The sequence below is a fragment of the Chiloscyllium plagiosum genome, chromosome 21 (genome assembly GCF_004010195.1).
Source record: "Chiloscyllium plagiosum isolate BGI_BamShark_2017 chromosome 21, ASM401019v2, whole genome shotgun sequence".
Classification (NCBI taxonomy): Eukaryota; Metazoa; Chordata; class Chondrichthyes; order Orectolobiformes; family Hemiscylliidae; genus Chiloscyllium; species Chiloscyllium plagiosum.
Genome location: NC_057730.1, coordinates 13,215,311 through 13,237,129, shown reverse-complemented (window position 1 = coordinate 13,237,129; position 21,819 = coordinate 13,215,311). Strand labels below are relative to the sequence as shown.

At 45.1% G+C, this 21,819-nt stretch overlaps 1 long non-coding RNA gene across 7 annotated transcripts; it reads left to right on the top strand.

Annotated features, from left to right (window-relative positions):
* The first annotated feature begins 237 nt into the window (after positions 1-237).
* On the top strand, positions 238-18,214 carry LOC122560540. 7 transcript variants are annotated; one of them, XR_006314768.1, is made up of 5 exons: positions 491-505; positions 10,075-10,297; positions 13,906-14,068; positions 15,199-15,349; positions 17,813-18,214. It is a non-coding gene; the product is annotated as an uncharacterized LOC122560540 (long non-coding RNA). The 7 variants fall into 7 exon arrangements; XR_006314767.1 differs by lacking the exon at positions 10,075-10,297 and having other exon boundaries at positions 238-505; XR_006314766.1 differs by lacking the exon at positions 491-505 and having other exon boundaries at positions 9,528-10,297.
* The last annotated feature ends 3,605 nt before the right edge of the window (positions 18,215-21,819 follow it).

Genomic DNA, 21,819 nt, shown 5'->3' with positions numbered 1-21,819 from the left:
CGCCAGAGAGAGAGAGAAAAACAACTTCTGGACGCCTTGTCAACATTGTGTTTGTCTCAAATTGGCGACAGGACCGAGATAGAAGCGAGAGGGGGAACAACATAGGGAGAGAGAGAGAGAGATTAGGGGGCAGGGAGGGATAATTAATGCGGGGTGACTGGCGGCAGCAGAAGATTGTGAATGATCAATGCAACAGGATTGAGTGACAGCTTCTTTCCAAATTATTTCCCCCTCCCTTCCCCTCTCCTAATAGGGAGAGAAAAGTTGCTATTGTTTGTTTTAAATACTAGAAAACTGCTTGTAATTAAATGCAGTTTCTGTGTGTGTGTGTGTCTGTGTGCGTGTACCAAGGATACTAAAAGCAATTGGTTACGTTTAGCACGCCGTGTGATTTCTCTCTCTTCCCCCACCACCACCCCACCCTCTTTTTCCTGTTTTTTTTCCACAGTCTGTGTGACTCATTGTTTTAAACACTCGGATGCAACCGAAGCTGTAATCTGATTAGGTATGTACAATCATAAATCGCCTGGTTAGTAACGTGCATGTGTCTTTGAGGACAGCGATTGCTTTCAGTCGACGAGAAATTCGGTTGGGAATGTATTATTTGGAAACTTCAGTGTGTCCTGTGTGCAGCTAGCAAGGAGTACTGGAGCCGTCTGATTTAATACAGTGAGATTATTTGGTCATTGATCTGGGAGCCATGTTGAGGAATGAAGGGCAAACTGCAAGGTTACTTCACTATATTTATTGTCCCGTGTGTTTATCAGGCAGCCATTTAGTTTGGAGTTCGCCCTTGAGTTAAAGGCTATTTTCGTTTTTAAAAATATACTATTTGCAAAACGCCGTGTCCGTGTAGCATTTACCAGCGAGTTACAGTTCGCCACCAAATGCATTCCCTGACTGATATTAACCACACGTGGCAGGGAGCTGGAGTTTACAATCGCCTCACATCTTTGTGAGTGTGGGGGGTGGGGAATGGATGTGGAAAAATCCCAACTCGTGGACTTTTTTCCCCCACCCCCCTAGTTTACACAATACATTCCTTTTCCCTACGTGTCGCATACCACAAATAGCTTTCACTTTTATATATAGACTTTGTGTGTGTGTGTGCCCCCCCCCCCCCCCCAAGAAAAAAAAACACGCCCAGCATGTAAATTCAAATCGTTGCTTGGCAATGATTCCGCACAACATAAAGTTGAGAGGATAGAAAGTGCTGGAAAACAGGCTGCGCCCAAAGTCAAAATTTGATGATTTACTCGGGGGGGGGGGGAGACTTTTTTTTAGGAGATTAACGCCGTTCGATAAACGTTTGAGGGGATTTTGTATATTTTCAGATTATGTTTTGAAGCGTGGGAGGAAGCGAGTGAAGGGGTCAGCAGTTACATAGGAAAGGGGCTCTCTTTCCCCTTCACCCCCACCCCCCACCCCCGGTCCCTACAAAGTGCGGTTCCAAAAGGTGTGTCAGCTCCAGGGCGAGGGAAGCGACCAGACCCAGCCGGCTTCCTCCTTCCTGAAGGCCTTTACTGGGTCTCCCTGGACGGCACGGTCTGCTTCCCACTATGAAAAGCTGAAGCCTCCATTGTTCCTGTGGTGGTGGTGGGGGGGGGGGGGTTGATTTTACCCTGTCACTCGAAGCCCTGACTATTTGTGTGTAACTGCCAGTCGGCTTACTATCAGTAAGATTCTCACGGACAAAGTGGGTATTAAAAGCAGCAGTGTTGACTGGGGGTCCCTTTGAGTTGGCAGTGTGGCAGTTTCCCCGGTGTCGTCCCATAATAATTGGACTGATTCTCACCCCACCTCCCAATTCACATCAAAACGTCGATGTAAAAACCAGCATTGCAGCCGGTCACAAAGTAGATAACACTTTAATCACGGCGCGAAACACTACTGCTCCACTCCCTCCCTCCTCCGTTAAAAAAAAAGTGATTTTTAAACTTTACTGGAGTCCTTGCCAGTGAGACAGGGCAAATGTTCAGAAGAGGTAATATGGACTTGCAATCTAATGTGAAGGTCTTATGGGCGTGTGATTTGGGGGTGAAATAAAGCCATGTGCAAATAACCGATAACTCTCAATATATTGTCCAAAGGGAATGGCTACAAGGTGAATTAGGACATAAAGAATCATGGATAACATTTGACTGGAGTCAGTCTGTTTATTACCTTGTCCTATGTTTTCATGGGGGGGGGAGCGGATGATAGGAATGTCGAGTTGAATTTTTGCAGCAGTTTGCCGGGGGGGACCTGCCTTGTAGTTTTCTTGCACCGAAGACACTTGGTTTGTTCAAAAAGATTGCCTCACGAAACCTCCCTCGCGGTTTTTTTTTCGCTGCTCAAAACGTCAATAATTCGCAGAAAATGCGGTGGTTCTGAAGGACAAGTTCACAACTGCAGTGCAGTTTTTTTGTCCAGTCATTTCATTCAATCGTCTCCCTAGAATCTGAATCGGAGTCATTCATTTAATCAGCTCCTAAAAAAATAAGCCGTGTCACCCGGGGGAGAACGGGGGGGGGGGGGGGGGGGGGTTGATACAGTGAGTGCAATCTGTTCCTGCAACACACTCCGTATTTCAGCCTGAAAATGGATGTGGTTAGATTTTCAAAGATCAAAGGGTATTTCAAAGAAGCTCACCGTCCTTAGTGTTCAACAAAAGGTCCCCCATGTGTCAATCAGCATAGCGTTTGCTAATGTCTCTCATTGTAATCTTCAGCGACTACAGAGTTGGCCAGGTCTGTCAAAGGAACGGGTTAGTATAGGGATCGGCAGTCGGCACACACTGCCAGTGTAGTACCCAGTATTGCTTGCAAAATGCAGCCGTTTGCTTTAATTGTTGGGATGGCGGTCGTTCAGAAGCAGAATCCATATGAACTTTGCACCAAGATGCACTGCAATTGTGTGTGTCTGTGTATGTGAGAGTGTGTCTGTCTGCATGTGTGCCTGTGTATGTGACACTGTGTGTGTCAGTGTGTGTGTATGTGAATATGTGTCCGTGTGTATGTGAGTGTATCTGCACGTGTGTGTGTATATGAGAGTGTGTGTGTCTGTCTACCTATCTGTATGTGTGTGTGTGAGAGAGAGAGCTGGGCAAGAGGGTAGAATCTCTGTGGACATACATTCAGGAACCTTGGGATGCAGTTGATAATGACTGCTCTGCACCGTTAATATTGGCTGAGGTAAACGTAATGTTTTCTCTTTGTGTGCGCCCGCTCATTGATTTCCATCAGTTAATTTTCCCGGATATTTGCAATGCAAACAGTTCATCACAAAGCCCGCGATCGGAGCTGCGCCTGTGACAATAAATCTCACTGGGCTGACCACAGTAAATTATATCAGGGCGTTGCTGTTTCTTTTTAAGTCATCTATTTATCACCGTCTGGGTCCTATACAATCGATCTGAATTAACACACTGACCGCCTCCTTGCGTCTTTCAGCATTTTTTTTGGGGGTGGGGGGAGAGAAACGCGGGCGACTAAATAAAAAAAAACACGAATTATAAATAGAACGTGCGTGTTTGGTTGCTAAGATAAATCTAACCCGACGCGAATTAATGTCGTGGCCCATTCATCACCAAGCTCCGCATTACTTGCAATGTGGTAGCCAGGGACTGGCAGAACAGTCCAGTCTGTTTTTGCACTTTTGGCCAACTTGCTGAGGGAGCTTGTAAATATGCTTATGCCCAGTCGGGGAGATTCCCCCCCCCAAAATCTCCTATGTCTGCTCAGCGACCGGAGAGAACTGGTTTTGGTATCTGCAAATATGGATGCTATTGTATACTGTATAGCTTTTCACATTTAATTACTCGGGGAGGGGATTGACAAAACGAGGCGTGTTTTCTGCCGTCCTGGTTTGTTTTAAATCAGTAACCTCGGGGTTAATGAAATCAACCAGCGGTCAACAATCAACCGTTGACATAATTCTCTCGGTGTAGGCGTTTACCTGTAACCTCGGAAGAGGTGACCAGGCTGAGCAAGGCAGACTCAACAAACTTTCCCCGACTCAAGCCGGTTACAGCTCTGGGCTACACACCAGGCGCAGACGACTACACCTTAACCCGCTTCTCTGTTCACAGAAATCTGCGCTAACATTCCCCACTAAGTTTTCCGGGACTTGGCTCTTTGAAACTGCACAAGATACACGAGGCTGTGTCCCCCCTGCCGTATTCTGTCTGTTCTGATTCAGCATGGGCAACAAGATAGCGTCTCCCCTGATCACAGTAAAAGTGGCAGACTTCCCCATCTAACAGGTTGTCCTCGTCATAGTAGCAGATCCCCTCTTCTCCCGAAAGAAGCTCTGAACAGAACACTTTTTTTTCTATAATGAAGCTACAGAGAATCAAACACAAAACACTGCGGATTGCTGGAAATCTGAAATAAACACAGCGAATGCTGGAGAAACTCAGCAGATCTGGCAGCATCTGCGGAGAGAGAGAGTTCATGTTTCCAGTCTGATATAAGTGTTTCAGAACCAGAACTGAAGAGGTTGAACGGGACTCCAAACATTTACTCTGTTTCTCTCTCTCTCTCTCCACAGATGCTGCCAGACCTGCTGAGTTTCTCCAGTATGCTCTGTGTTGTTTATTTCAAACAAAAATTGCGCTTGGCAAGTCAGAAACACTTAATAGGGAGAACTTTGCTGACATATGCTCTTCTTATCTCATAGTACCTTTAAAATAAAACAGAATTGCATTAAGGATCTTCCTTGCAAGGTTGGTCATGCAATGAGAATTTATTTTCCATTTTCAACCGTTTAATAAAAAGATGGTGAACTATATTGGAAGGGAAATGTCAACATGGGGAACATTCCTCTCTGGTTACAATGACATAATGCATTCATTATAAAGACAGGTAGACCTCAAAAAAGGTCCGCGGTTGTAATGGTGTCTCCACGGAATTTCTGACCAAATTTGGTTTAGTTTTGTAAAGGGGCCGCAGGCATCAACAATGGGATTACAGTAGCATTGATCTTTAGTCAATAGCACCACAATTCTGGGAATAAAGAGCAGTGTCTCCTCTACCTTATGGTAGCACTGGGAAGACCGAATTCATCAGTCATTTCCAAAAAAAAGCATAGAGTCGAGGCTGCTAATGTGCTTTGTTGGATTACCTTCGTGTTTTGAGCCATGCTAGTGAAGTCAGATAAACAATAAACCAGAAAAATGCATGCTGCTTTATATCCCTGTGTTGCCTGAGAACCACTGACGTGAAAGTCAGGGGCGAGCGAATACTTAGCCAGTCCTTCCGTTTAAAAAATGCCTCGCTGATAGCTACATGTAGGCCACTTTCTATGTTTGTGCAACGAGTTGTCTTTGGCATAAAACAGACAATTATTTGCATAATTCCACTTTAAATCCGGATTTGCAGAACCTTTCTCTTGTGCGAAAAAAAAGGGGGGAGGCGGAATCAGGAGAATAAAGCAAAACGAGGATTCGGGAGCAGGCATTTCGGGATGAAACGTTCATTTCCGCAATGAGATTAAACTGGGCAACAGCCCGGGATCAGTATGTGATTCACTGCAAGTCCGCACTCATGTTTTGAAGATTCACTGGCCATGGTAAGAAACTAGCCCATGGGTTTTCCAAGCCAGCAATGTGACCAAAAAATAATAATTTCTTAAACTGACTGTCGAAACACATTGCCCCTGTATTTTCACAAACGCGTTTATACAAGTCTGAGTTTATACAAAGTTTCTTAAAACACCCTCAGCACAAATTATACCAACTGTCCCATTTGCTGTACAGCACGTTACCAGAGCTGTCGGACTGTGATTGCCAATAACTTGAACTGTGTGTCCCATTTAACCCCAAACAGTGCCAATATATCGTTAGTTTCTCCGCGTGGTACAGCTCTCACGAAATTTTCCCTTCTCCTCCAACTTTGAATGACATTTCCCGAGACTGACTGAAGCCCTTTACAGAATTCAATGTCCATAGAAACACAGGAACAGTTTAGCGTCCACATTTCATTTCGTAAGAAAGACAAGCTGAGAGCGAATGGAGATCAAGGCGAAATTCCACCCTAGCGCCCCCCCCCCCCATCCCCCACCCCAATCTCTCCGAGGGGGGTGGGGGTGGAGAGGGAAGGAGGGTTAAATATTTGAATGCCTCAGTAACACATTCGAACGCAAAGAAACGGGCTGCGGCAATAGTCAGAGAGGAAGCCTGGGATATAAGCAACAGGCTTCTCCAGACTCAACCCTCATGACTCCCAGGGCCCGCTAATGCATTATTGCTAGACTGGTTGCAGCAATCCTGGCCGTCTATCGCGGACACAGCTCAACCCAACAACCCCCCCACCGTGAGATAAGTAAGTCAATTCCATCATATGCCCCACCATACAATGAAACACAGCCCCAACACATTCTGTAATGATAGTCTAAAAGAGTGAGATCAGGATGTTGTAAGTTACCGGTGCTGGGGTCCGAAGCCTCCACCTCTCGCCTACACGTTGACTTTGCTTCCTCTGCATTCACTGAGTTGAAATAGCGACGAAGCAGCTGTCGTATACCGAGTGCACCTTTCCCCCCTCCCCACCCCACCCCCCTCTCTCTCTACTCCAGGATCATAAATCAACTTGGACTCAGACCAGCATCACTCTCCGACTGCCGGGGAACGACTGATTCAGAAACAATCTTTTTTTAAAAAAACAAAAAAAGTTGAGGTGATTCGGGAAGGGGACGGGGTGGGGGCGGGTGTGGGCTCTCTAATGTTGAACACAAGCGCCCAGGGGTCTGCAGTGTGTACCCTCATCAAGGCGACCAGGGGATCTGGCTAAAAGCAGATTTCGCGCCACATGCTACGCTCCATCATGGGAAACGCGAGCCTGCCTCTGAAATGGGAAAGCCAGCAAGCTCCCTCAGAATCCCCCGGCTTCCTATCATTGTTAATTGACAGCGAGTGCTGGACAACACCAGCTTTTTACAGTGCCTGCCCCGAGTGCAAATCCTGACTTGAGTTATAGGGCTTGTTAGAACATGCTGGGGAAATCCTCATTCACCCACTGTAAGCATTTTGCATTTAGAGCCACAGGATCTCTGCGATGCCTCCCTTTAGATTTGAAAAAAAAACTCTTTGTGTCCTTGTTACTGTAAAACTCCCCAGAGTTCCACCTCGAAATATAACAAACAGCAGATTGACCCTTTGTGGATTCGAGTCCCTGTGATCATTTCATTCAGACTTGGTGTTTGTGTGTTTTTGTGCACCTTACCGCACCAGCTATGGGGCTGACAGAACATTGCTCCGTTTCTTTGGGGGGGGGGGGGGGGTTGCTACCTACCGGTTCCCTGAGAGAAACTGCTGAAATTAACAAGAGTCCCTCGTTGGCGGCAAATGGGCGCAACTCAGTCTCGTTTGGCAATGACAGCTGCCACAAAGTACTCCCCAAGGCGTCAGGGTACCTTGCTTAAACTCCAGACTCACCCACAGACTTGAAGCCAAGCAGAGGAAGGAATGGCCTCATAGAATAAAGAGAAGAACCGACTCAGGCAGTTTATATTAAACAGCTAATGACAGGCCGCTGAAGAACAACTTTAGCAGAAAATCTTTGCTTAAAATCAATGCACTCCCCCAAAAAAAAACCTTAAACAAAATTGTGATCCAAGGCCAATGATAGGAGTTTGAAACGGAGTGGTAAAGTTTCAAGGTGACAAAAAAAAAGGCAAACCCATTTTCTAGAGTATTTATTTTCTCCACGCTGTCTGTCTCTAAGCCTATGATTTATTATCGGGAATAAAAGGAACTTTGCATGCTGGTAAAAAAAAACTGTGCCTCATCTGTTTAGTAATGACTGCCCGATATCAGCTGTCCCTGAGAATGAATCATGCCGGGTTAGTCAAAACGGTGTGAGGAGAGAATGGAAGGAGGGAGAGAGCGAGCCAGAGAGAGAGAGAGAGAGAAATGACGAGACAGGGGACAGCTTCAAGCAGCTCTGGGGATTTCACCGAGTGGGAGAATTAAAAGGGAGCGGGAAGACAGAGATTAATTGAACGGCATGGTAAATGTTTTAAAAAATGAGAATAAGGCAAGAGAGCACGTTCGGCCATACGGCACAGAAGCAGGAGAGGTGGTTTTAACCACCATTATCTGTTTTATTTGCTCGCTTTATTCGTATTAGGAATCGCTTTGTCCAGCCTCCAAATCACCAACTGGCGCCTCTTTTTATATCTAGTTTTTCAAAAAATCGCGGCTTTCCGGGAGAACCAGTTCAGCATTTTTGTTCGAAACCGAGTAGCGTTTCCTGAAGTACATCTATGCCTGGTATGTCTCCCCCCGCCCCCTCCCCCCACCCCAGTCCTGCTGGATGTCTGCAGAAGGACACTCGAACATGCAGTATGCCATTCTTTGATGTATACAATATATAAAGGGGAGAGTGTGATTCTTAATATATAGCCCACAACTCACTTTGCAGACAAATGTGGCCAGTATTTACGACACGATGACATTGGCTCAAGCAAACATTACAATGCTGTACTTATTCCTCGACCCCTCCAGCGCCACTACAATTTACCTACATTAAGCCCGGTTACCTGGTGATCCATTTAATTGTACTTAATATCCACACATAGTCAAGGCCAGTGTGGCACTGACATCTATGACCCGAGGTGATCCTAGCTCTTTTGATGTCACGGAAATCGATCTATATTTAAATTAATCCCATAAAAGGAAAATTGAATGTGTAGAGAATTCAAGTCACCACGCAAGTATGTGGAACGCGTATATTTTTGTTTCTTGTGGGTTTGAGTAATTAACTCATCTTTTGATTTTGTTTTAAATGGTTGCATATTTTCCCCTCGATTTAAAGAAAAGGATACCACGTAGTTCCAGTAAATATAGATTCCTGACTTATTTTACTGAGCATGTGTAATTACTATTTGAACTGGTTTGCAGCTGAACAAATATTCAGGGCAAGAAAAAAATACACATTCGGGAGTCAATATATCTTTTTTTTAATATTAGAGAAGGTCTGTACATTCAGCTCCAGATATTTTGCAAAAAGAGGCCAGCATTGCTGCCTGTCATTGTTAGATTAGCTCTACATATTGTCGCCCAGTCGCTGTTTTCCCATTATTCCATTTATTAAATCTCCTCTAAGTAACACGTTGCAATTTTGACCATAATATCTTCTATTTTCTACATTCAGATTTTTTTTGTCAAGTCGATAACTAATTTATTTAGACAGCAAAAGCAATCAGACGGAGGGAGGCGGAAGACAAAATAAACACTTTCTATGGAAGATGCTGATACATTTAGCCTCTACCCTAAATTGGAGGGCATAAAGTCTATAGCACTCCTAGTAAAATAAGAATTGAGTTGACAGTTGCTATGTAAATAATAGAAATTGATGCCGTTAATGCTTATATGAAACATCTAATCTGATTTCGACGCATAAGTTCGAAGGTAAATCGGCTTAATATTTCAGTACACTACTTTCATCTGAATAACTTAATGCAAAAATATGCACAAAAAAGGGATTAGTCTTGACCTGCAACCTGGTGACTTCAGATTTCAGGGCAAACCGTTAAATACCACTGTGCATCGTTTGCAACGGCCTTTGTTTTGGAATATCAATCCTACAGTGTCGTCATAAAACTCTCTCTGCTCATCAACAGAAAGTGGAAATAAACAGAATTTTCCTACTCTAACACCGACGCTAGAATTGAGGCTTTCCATAATTAGTCGAGACTGGGGACCTTATTAGAACTACCTCTGATATAATAGGATTTAAAGATGTCTGGTGGTCGACGATGATCAGAGTCTGACTGTATAGTATGAAAATGCTAATACTGATCATACAACAAGTACAGACTAATACTGATTAGACGGTAGCAGTGTTCCACTATAATGGAAAAACTGACAGTAGTTAGGACGCAATTTGATATTGGACAGAATGAATGCAGAGTTTCTGCTTAATGCTTTAATCATGCCAAATTCTGGTGAGAAAAAAGGTGCATTTTGAATAATTTAATGATTATGAAGTCGTCAGACAGATAGAAAATTGATTTTTAAAGCGTTCTGGGACTTGGTAAAGATCTAGATCGCCTGCGTATCCTTCAACTCCGCGTTCAGAACATTTCTTTTAGACTGTCCCACAGCGCGAATCAAACCCAGTGACCCATATTACAGAAGGACAGAGGCAAAGGACGCAAGTGGCCGAGTTTTCCATTTGAACCTCCTTGGAGAATATTTGACAAGAGTAAAGGGGAAGGAGGGCTGTGTGAGTGATCAGAAAATGGGGCCGTGCGTACACCACTTGTTTCCCTGAGCTCTGAGGGGACGGGTAGAAACGTCTAACACAAACTTCCAGTAAGTTTCGTCAACTTGATTCTTTATTTAATTTTTAAAAAGTCAACTGGTAGAATTCCTGACCGATTTCCAGTAGTTTAGACCTGAACAATTAAGCATTGAGTATATTAATGCTGTTCTACGCGAATGTGCTTTCTATTCATTCCAACTATCTTTGATAGGTTAATGCCGAACTCTTAATAAGCACATTGTGCCCGGCTCCGCTTTGCTCCAAGTGACCTGACCAAAGCCTTTAACTTTCTGCTGTTTTAACTTGAGTTCTCAGCATTCTAATAGCAGAGGGATCGACCATGAAGATTGGCCGATTTAAATTTGTCAAACTGACCTGAAATTTGACAGCCTACATTTGGGAAACAAATCTCTCTTTCCCTGTAAATGCAGATAAAGAGCAGACACACATAGCGTGGCGATTGTGCATTCGCAAAGCCCTGGTCATAAGAGGATAGTGACTGCAAAAGCATTTGAAGGAAATAAAGCGTCATTATCCACTTTACTGTATTTTGAAAATCAACTAAGCTTTTGCCTCGCTAGTTCCTGCTCCCTGCATTCAGACTTCATCGTGCCGTGGGGAGAGGGTTAAACCCCGAGCTGGGCAGAGACACTGTAAGGCGCAGATACACTACTTTTCTGAGGGAGCACTACCCAAGATTATAGCTCACCCCCAACTCGGCCGTGTCAATCTTTATTACAGATCGCGGGGATCTAGGTCAGCATCGACCTGCAAAATACATGCTTCACCTCGCCCCCCCACCCCTCCCCACCCATCCGTCTCAAAACTGTCCGACTTTCCCAACGCTCAGCCAAGCTTCAGTGATCATTGGCTCAGCTCCAAACGCAGCAAAAGCTAGCCAGGGGGAGGGGAGGGCGAAGCATAACTGTTAGAAATAGGCAGACCAACTCTCACGTCGAAGAAAGCGATCTGTGCCAAGAGTTTTCTTTCCTTTAAAAAAAAGGGACTTGCAATGGACTGGGAACGCTTGCACAACGCGTGTAAGTTTCGCGTGAGGGAGATTTACACGCAATATTTTCGACAGACACAAATAACGCTTTCTTGTTTTTTTTTCTCTCCCTCTTTAAGAGAAGCCTCTTTGTTTCCCGTGAACTGGAAAGTCTTGAGCCGAGTTTATAAAGGCTGCCGCAATGATCAGCCGAGCCGAGTGGAGTCTGTACACTATCAGCTATCTGGTTGCAATTCTCTGCAGGCTTCCGAAACATAGCAAATAGCACCGTAAAACACACAGCGAGTTACTTACGGGGACGCGAGCGCTGTAAATTCGAGGCGCACATAAACAGATAAGAGGGAAAGTCTAACAGCAAAACGCAACCGCGGTTTAAAAGTAATAACTCGATGAGGGCTTTTTTTTTCTTGTTTGAAAAATTCCCCTCTCCTGTTTTTGGTTTGGCTTTCCCTACACAAAGCTCTGGATCTCAGAGCAGTGCGATCTGCGGTAGTAATGGAGCTGGGTGAGGGTCTGCTGCCTCTCCCTCCCCCCGGGAGCCTTCAGTGTCACTCCCAGCCGGCTCTGGAGTACCGCTACACCCCAATCAATGGTGTCGCCTGTCCCCACCTCCACCCCCCCCCCCCCCCCCCCCCAACTCCTGGGGGCAGGGCGGCTTCGCAAATCCACTAACAAAACAACAAGCGGCGCTTATTCTTACACACACAGAGACACACACACTCCCTCTCTTTCAATCTTCAAACTCTTTTGCAATTTGACTTCTAGACCAGTCCCGTTTAATATGAATCTAAAAAAATACAAAATGATCTGCTTCCTAGTGACTTATTAAACCTCTGACTGGACTCTGCCTTAATATGACTTGGAGGTGACAAACTGGGGTGTACGAAGTTAAAAATCACATAACACCAGGTAATAGTCCAACAGGTTTAATTGGAAGCACTAGCTTTCAGAGCCTAATATTGTCAAACGAGGGCTGGTGTTGCCAAAGAGGTGAATGGATGATACATGGGTCAGATTTCTATCTGACGGGGATATAGATGTATATTTTTTAAAAGCAGTTACTTTGTAACTGTGGTAGTTTGGATTTTTTTAAAAATGGAATCAAGTGGTCCATTCGCCCCGCGCTTCGTTCAAACGCGAGCAGACTAGCTCCAAACGAGTTTTTATTTCGTCTGCAATGTGGAATGATATCTGCCTTTGACGAGTGTCCTTGCTTCCATCAAACCGACACTACAAAACCGAAAAGCAAACACGAATAGAGACGGCAATCTGTCAAGAGGCTGGTAACTCGGCAGATCCTCCATTGTCCGCCTCCCCGCTACAAGCTGAAAAATGACATGATTTGCAAACACAGGTCCCTACCCCTCACCGTGGCTGGAGGCCCCCAGTTGCATAGTAATGTAGAATTATGATGATCATCGGTTCTATCAAGGCTGTTTGGAATCATTGGCGGACGGGTTTGTTGCTAAATCAACATAACTTGAGTGAGGCGTGGGGAGAAAGGTCCCGAGTGGAGCGGCCTTCCTTTGTCCTTGGTTTATTAAAGCTGTCCTGTCAACCCCCGCGTTACTGAGAGGAACCAGTAAGACCTAAATTCTTCTTCAGACTTTTAATCGTCAAACATGGTGAGTGATCCCTTCTCGGAATGTCTCCTTACATTTTACCCGGCCCCTGGGCACTGCAGGTCTCCATGGTTTTTACATCAATTACTCGCTGGGACCGGTCTCTTCGGGCAATTGCGATCCTCACAACGCTTCTCTCCCGATTCAGCCCCGAGGGTTCAATTGCTTAAAGTCCCACTGCCACTCCACCCACCCCATTGTGCGGGAATAACGCCGCCGACAACTTGCCGTTAAAACAGCTCAAGAAGTAAAGATTTAATCTCAGAGCGCCCGGTGGGATAAACCCCACTCCCCCTCCCCTCACCACCCCCACCGCCTGCCTTGCCAGAAACCAGCATGAGTTTATTTTCGGTTGCACAACATTTATTTCTGAACGGGGGAAGATGGCAGCCCAACATCAAATCTAATAGCGAATGGACACATCATCAACTTACGCAAGGAGTTGGTGTGTTTTGTGGGGGGGGGGGGGGGGGGGGCGGGGGGGCTGGAATCATAAGTGTAGCGGAGTGGCCTCCCCGATTGAGTTGTGCGTCCCCGCTTTAAGAGTGGGAGGCGATTGCTTGAGACTCTGTGTGTTATTGTGTGAATGTTTCTGAGTGCTGTTCAGCTGTCTCCATATCCTCCCTCCCGAAAGCAGGGATCAGGAGGGTCGAGGACATGATTTGCACCGTCATATATTTCTATCCTTTATTTTAGATTAACCGATTCGAAGAATTTAGATTTCCCGGATTCCTACTTAGCAAAAGGAGAGATTTTTCTTTAATATATATACATATAAATACATCTGGGAAATCTTATTTGTCTCAACAAAGATATCGTGGTCTTTTGTTTATTGGCAGTGAAAGGTAGGGAGGGGGAAGGGCGGAGAGAGAAGGAAAATGTTGTGGGGAGGGGGGCTTTGCTGCTATTGTCTGTAGCCATCAAACGTGTTCTGGTCAGATTAAATATGACCTCTCCTTTCAATAGGCCGGCTACGCAGTACTGTATAAGCAAATTCCTTCAATGTTACTAGCTTGTTGTTTTTCAGCTTGAGCGAATCGTTGCAATGGAGAATTTGCTGAGACGTTTCTCAAGGGCATCGTGGAGATTTATTTTTCAATCTCAACATGAACACACGAGCAAGACAGATCAAGCTAATTTCCTCCCAGCCCCTCTCGTTCCCCGCTCTTTTTTTTTGGTGGGGAGAAAAGGTAAGTACCGACTTTCTTCATAAACTGGAAAGGAAAAAGGATTTTTTTCTGACTTTTTCGTCTAAAGCGGGGGACGTCGAAGCTAATTAAACAGCTTTAATATGCTTTTGAGCAGACAGTCTATGCGTTCTTTTATAATCTCCGTCATCAAATCGATCGCCTGTCTGTATATCCTGTCTATATACATACGGGACTAGTTTGATGTTTTATACTGTCTCAGCGCTGAGCTACTTTCTGGTTCAGACACATTGATAGATATCTTTAGATTGCCTTTAGCCCAATGCAACTTGAGAGAATGTCACCAGGACATTTTTTCTGTTTCTCAAACCCCGAGTTCTCTGTTCTCTTCCCCCTCCCCTGCGGATTTACTGGAGGCAGAGGTCGACCGCAGCGGTATATATATATATATATAATATGTATTATATATGTAAAATATATATCTCAAAGCTGATTTGACACCGACGTCTGGGGAATTAAGAATAGAGTTGCAGTTCGGGCGTTTTGTTAATCAACTGAAGGGTGCGGGCAGAACTGGGAGGACGCCGAGGCAGAGTTGACTCGGCTTCAGGGAGGCTGTGTGAGGAAAGGCGGGGAAGCGGGGATTCAGGATCCGACGTATATACCCCCACCCTCACAGCACAGATTGCGAGTCCCTTAAACCAGCAGTGGTTGGGAATTCAATACTAAATGAAAAGCAAAGGCCACTTTAGGACCCGCGCTTATTTCGCACACGTTCATCTCGCCAAATAAAACAGTTCGGGAGAGGAATTTCACGATGACACAAGCGCCCAAAATCAGAATCGGATTTCAGTAAATCATTGTAGCGTTTGTAAGAATTAATGTGTTCATTTTCCATAAAAATCACGGGCAGGTCTGCTGGAGCAAGGGAGCCTTGAAATCGCTGCAGATTTCCTTCAGATCATTCAGAAATCAGGATCATTTGCAGAATATGTGATTAAAAGCATTTTTTTTTGTGGCCAACTGTCAGGGAATGAGCTGAATGAACTAGATTGACGCCGTCATTCCTCTCCAGTAATGATCACTAAATGTGGCTGTTACTGTTTGAACACACTTGAAGTGAGGCGACCGCAATCGCACAGTTAAAAGCATCTCTCTTTCACTTACTGTAGGCAACACCACCAACGGCGGCGGCGGTACCTTCAGCGTCGGCCGAAATAAAATGGTGAAGTTTAGTTTCCCGACTGGGAGCTGAAGAGGCGGTTTGAGCGCGTAAGTGGTTTCCTCAGGAGCGCAGTTAATGGGGGTTCGTCTCAGCAAAAGGTAGGCGCTATAAACGAGCATTGGAGAATACAAGCACTGTCTGTATTGACTGGTGTGTTTGTGTAAGGGGACGACGTAAATAAACCGAAAGTAAAAATGAAAAGAGCCAAGGGGGTGACCAGCTGAGATCTAGATCTGTAACTTTAGATAATAAGAAATAGGCATGAAGCGAGTTTGCAAGGTAGACTTGCAATATGATATTTAGATTCAAATCCCTTTCGAAATACTTAAAGGAATGACCCTTTACCACCCGACTGAAACACAAATGATTAGTGACCACAGAATCGGTGCTGTGGATATTCCCTGCTTATCAAACCAGATTTAAAACCAGATATATTCGGCACTACACTTGCAAAGCAGGAGGGGACACAGTTCGCTGGGATGTTGGTGCCTTGGGAGGAGGACAGGGACGGTCGCCCTGTGTCAGCAGTAATGTTTCAGGCATATGGAGTAATACAATAAGTACGGAGTGGATTATCCCGGGTGTGGGAAGCACTGACGGTAGCAACAACCCTCAGTCATTGCTTCCCTTCGGAGAGAAAAAAACTTCTACATCGTCCATTTACATTGACTTCCTTCTCCCCATCCAACGCCCGCGACAAACTTCTTGCTACATGTCCCATTACCTATCTTCAATTATTAGACATTACCAAACATTGGCTGCAACTAGCAGACTTCCAGTTATTAACATCTACCTCCTGAAGTGCATGAGAAAAGCACATCAAATCTAGTTTTAAATCAGATCTGATTGTTATTAATTTGAAGAGTAGCCCATGGACAAAATGAGCGCCTTGAGACCGTATGTATTTTGTAGGGCTTTATCTACCACCAAATGTAAAGGCAGAGACAGTCCCGTTTCTATGTTGCAGGAAATGTACATTTTCTGTGGGAATACCCATGTATTGGGTCATCTGGAAACCTTTGCACCCATTTCGGTTTTATTACCGTGTGGTAATCTATGCTTGTCACTGTTAGTGTCTCATTCTTTCTGTTCCGCTGTAATTCCAGCCTTTCCCGATCCACACCCAAGAAAGACCAATTGGTGACATAGTGTTTCACCAGACAGCTAATGCTAAACTCCGCTGACCCGTCATGTTTCCACTCAGCGTTTTGCAACAAGAAGAAAAACGCTAGCTTGCAATATCGTTAGGGATACCAGCAGTCCATTTCTCAGAGCTCCAAACAAAACAAAAAATATGGCTTTCACTTGTATCAGCTTCAAAAAAATACAGAACCGGGAAATTGTGAGAGTCGCCGTGGTAGAAGCGGAATACTCTCCTGACCAACTCCAATTAAACACACAAATACTGGCGGCTGCGCTATTTCTACTGAAACAGAAAACTTATGGTTGGCATCGTGGAGTGTCCCGCTCTCTCCAACAGCAAATGTACATTAAGACCCCAAATAACCGAGCTCACGTTATAGGAACTGACAAAATATATACGTAGTTTCGATTGAGACAATGAATACGAATGCTAAGAATTAGATTTTATTGTCATTTAATTGAATGCTTGGATTTATGTGTTAACGTGAAGGGACAGAGGGAAACACTAGCACTGGTAGAAAGGTGATATTGCGATATCTAGATTTAAAATCTTCGACGCATTAATGTTTGACACCCAGATATCAAATTTATATAGCGCAGATAGTGAAACTGGAAATGGGGCCCTTCACAAATGTCAACTGTAGCAAAGTTAAAATATGGTATAGTGTGTATAAGGACCGATCATATATACCTTGTTATATACGGTAGTGTACTCATATAGAGATATATACTAGATTGATGAATATTCCCGGTAACAGATATAAGTGGGATGACAAAACGACCAAAACTTGGAGTTAAGAAATGAATGCATTGTGTATGTGACAGGGTGAGTTGCAGAAAGCGCGGATGAAGCAGAATGGTAGAAACAGTATTAACATAGCCGGGGGATTTCATCTCCCTGGTGGCTCCTCAAGCGTGTGGGGAGGAAGTTCAAGGCAAACCCAAGCCCTTTGTTATCAGAGACAGTGCTTCAGCTCACACAGTCGGCCCAGGAGCTGATGCTGAACCCTAGCGTTCCTGTCCGGACTCCGCCGAACAGACCCGCGCCCTTAATGAATGCAGCCTTGTATAATTAAATAATTGACTGTTTCCCGGAGGAGCTATTCGCTGGCTCCACAGGGGATCCTAGGCAATATAGGACAGGCAGAAGCTGGAGGAGGAATCCCAGCACAGAACTGGTTGTTTCATCACTGACTGTTTGGGCAAATGCCACCCGCTTTTCAAATAAACGAGAGCAAAAAAAAACAGGAAATATTGAACAAAATACATTTTGACACTTAAAATGATGTAGTATTTCAAAACCATTAATTCATTTGTCTAGCAGATGTCTTTAGTATGATCACAGATCGTTCTACTTACAAACCTAGCATTATCCATTAAAATTATTTACACATTGTAACAATTCTGCTTTTACTAAGCTAGGTGTCATTCGGCCTAGACAGCCCAGGGACCAGTTGGCTGATTCTGAATGAAAACCGGTTTGGCGGGCAGAAGGACAGGACTGAATGTTTTGTCTACAAATATAAAAGAACAGCAAGTATGGACCCAAAGATTTTGTGCGAATTGTGTGTTGATAGTTTGCTCTGGACTGTGGAAAGTGATGGAAGGTTGCAGCTTTTTATTTAGCGAATCCCACGCAAAATCACAAATGAGTGATTTTGCAACGAAGATCTTGTTACAGAAAGCAGCAACCAGGGAGGGAGAATAGCGGACATCACGACTGACTGTGATACAATGGCGGTAGATTAATCTGTGTACTTATGTATTCTCAGATGTCATCCCCCTCCCCACAACATAAATAAAAAGTGAATCAACATTTATTTGTTTCTGTATTTGTGTTTTTGTTTCCATTTTTGCAAGAAATAAACCAGAGCGGTGAGTGCCTCAGTCTGTTACAGGAAACTCACTACAATGGCAGCTGTATAAACATCTGTAAACTCTCAGTGCCCTGTCTGCATGCACCGCCTCCGTGCCACATTGCAAAAACCGAATCAAGCAAAATCTTCTGTAAGACAAGCAGAAAGGTTCGAGATGCAAATCTGCCCTAAATTTTAAAGACACCTCCAATCGTGCATCGATTTTTATCAGCAGCATCTAGGGTTACCCTACACCAGCCAAATGGACCCAGGGAAAACGGCAATATTTTAAGCACGAAATAAATGGACATGATACAGGGATTGGCGCCTCAAAACAGCTTTCAGCCATCTCATGTGTCTCACCGCGATGTTCAAAGGTAGTTTGATAACCAAAAAGGGTCAGTACTGAGGAAGTGCTGCACTGTCAGGGTCACTACTGAGGGAGCTCAGCACTGTCGGAGGGTCAGTGCTGAGGGAGTGCCGCACTATCGGAGGGTCAGTGCTGAGGGAATGTTGCACCGTCGGACGGTCAGTACTGAGGGTGTGCTGCACTGTCGGAGGGTCAGTGCAGCGGGAGGAGGGTCAATGCTGAGGGAGCTCCGCACTGTCGGACGGTCAGTGCTGAGGGAGTGCCGCACTATCGGAGGGTCAGTACTGACGTTGTGCTGCACTGTCGGAGGGTCAGTGCTGAGGGTGTGCTGCACTGTCGGAGGGTCAATACTGAGGGAGCTCCGCACTATCGGAGGGTCAGTGCTGAGGGAGTGCCGCACTATCGGAGGGTCAATACTGAGGGAGTGTTGCACTGTCGGAGTGTCAGTGCTGAGGGAGCGCTGCACTGTCGAAGGGTCAATACTGAGGGAGCGCTGCACTTTTGCATCAATGCTATTGACTGCCTGTCAGTTTTAAGCAGCTAAACTACACTATGACAGTAAGTACACCTCGCGAGTACTTCATTAACTGTAAAGAGCTTAGACACGTCGGGTGAAAAGCAAATTGAGCCTTTAAAAAATAGGAATTGTTAAAGGTTTCTGAAGAATAATCAGTGAATTGGTCTTTTTTTGGGGAGTTTAGCCTGAAATGTTCCACTCCCCTACTTTCCCATTCAGTCTGGAAAGAACAAAGCCAAATGCAACAAAATGATATAAATTCTGGCTACCCCCTCATGATCACTTCGACGGCTGAAGCCGGACCCTTGTTTGTAACCAATCCTCGCCACAAAACGGCTGGTTCTGACAGTCACTTTAAAAGACAGCTTTACAGATCATCACCAGTTAGAAACTAAATGTTTTCGTACACCGCCTCAGATACTCAGAAACGCCAAGAGCTTTTTCTTAATATAAAATATCCTAATCGTCCAACAAGACACTTGCAAAATAAAGCCTTGTTTTTCAGTCCCGCAGAGATCTGGTTTAAGCGAATTTCTGCCCTCCCCATCGCCACCTGTAAAATCCTCGATCAAACTAAAGCATATACTGAATCAGTCCTTACAAAGGAAAATCCCCGAAATTATTTAGGAGCAATTTGCTGCAGATGCTGGAATCTGTACTGAAAAACAACCCACGCCAGAGTTCGCAGCGGATCAGGCAGCATCCATGGGGAGAGCGGGATGAAGAATCATCTGGGCTCGAAATGTTAGCTTGCTCTCTGTCCGTGGATACTGCCCGACCCGCGGTAATCTCCGAAATCACCCCCCCCCCCCTCTCCCGGCTGACACGGGCGGGGCTGTTGGTGCTAGTTTTCTGGGGGAGGGTGAATTGTGAAGAGCGGCAGGAGTTGGAAACTGCAATTAATGATACCCCGACATAACTAAATCATTTGAACTGAAAGCAAAATAACTGCAGATGCAGGGGAATCTGAAATTTAAAAAAAAAACAGAGCAATTCAGCAGGAAATTGAGTTAGTGTTAGTCTCTGTTTCTCTCCTCCCGGTGCTGCCAGATCTGCTGGGTTTCTCCAGCACTCAGTTTGCATTTCCTTGTAACGCAAAGACATTTCGTGGGCTTATTCGGGCTGCACTAGTTTGTAAAAACTACGAATGGTAATACAAATAAACTCAGTTAGAGGTGCACATCTGACCAGTGCAATAACCAGTTCTGACCCAAGGTCAGCTACCTAGTGAAAGGGGGGGGGGGCAAAAATAGCAATTTCTCTATTTGTAACTATCGGATCTGTTTAGTATGCTTGCATTTTCTCCCCCCCCCCCCCAAAAAAAAGCTTCTATTCTACATTTCCAGCATCAGCAGTGTTTGCAGTTCTGGAAACGCTGCAGTTTTGCCCTTTTTTTTTACGAATTGCTCCCTTAAACGAGGAGGGTCTATCTGCGGCTTGCTAATGTCAGTCCCGGAATCCCTAAGCTGAACACAGTTACTATTGTGGGCTGAATGTGGAATAGCTGGGAAGAAGTGTGTGCGCGTTGGGGGGGGGGGGGGGGGGGGGGGGGGGTGGGGGTGGGGAGGGAGGAGTGTTGGGGAGGAAGTCGCACATTTTTATTGTTACCAACAGAAAAGGGACGAGGAAGAAAGTGCCGCACAATACAATCTGCAATAAGGCATTGAAACAAAACACGTCGGTTCAGTGGAAATGTGCCTCGTTAAGATTATTAACTGCAGCCCAATTTCAGGGCAAGAAAAACGGAGTGAAGTGTGTGTGTGTGTGTGTCATTACACGGAGCTCCCTGGGATCCAATACAAGCAATTCAGTGAAAAGTCATCCTAAAGTGAGGACAGGGGGACCTCACTGTTGTCTGAGTGTCTTCCCTTGAAACGTCCGTAACTTCTTCGTTAATTTTAAAACTTGGCATAAAAGTAGACAAAACAATCCCCGTGTGTTTTGTTCGACTGCTCCCTGAAATAGAATCTGGGATTCACATCAATTTTCGAAGCGATTTTGATTGTGACTCAGCCGCAGAGGGCGGATTGGATAAATGCCTTGCAGGTGCGAGCCCTGGGACTTTCTCAGTTCCTTCAAGCAAGACCTAAAACATCCAGCGGCGACATCTGTCTGTAAAGGTCTCAAGGTCTCTGGAGACCCTGGTCCAGTAGCGCAGGTGGCACAGAGCCCGGTTCAAGGTGAGCGGGCAGTGTTTGCCTGGTTAGTGCCACTGGGTGACGGGGTTACTGCACTGACACTGGGTGGGGGGGTACTCTCTCAGGAGCCCGAATGAGCCCTTGGGACATTTACCCCTTGTGTATTTTCAACTTCAGGCACTATCGCTTGGCCCCAGCCTATAATGTATTTAACTTCTGTAAGAAATATACGCACCAGGTAAACACTACAGCACAGGCGTAAAATATAATGGATACAAGTCGAAATAATGGTACATACTATTGATTGTCCGGCTTGTATATCATCCTAATCATTTGGCTTCTGGTTGTAAGTCTCACTCCACTGCCCAGGTATCGATGTCCTTTTGCTTTTTTACCTGGCCTCCGAGCTCTATCGATTTTTGATCTGAATGAACAAAACTGGCCTTAACACGAGACGCAACGGGACGAGGGTTGAGGCTAGAGAGAGAACCCGACAGAACTTCAGCAAGGAACAAAATTACTGGAGGAGGTGATGGGGATATCT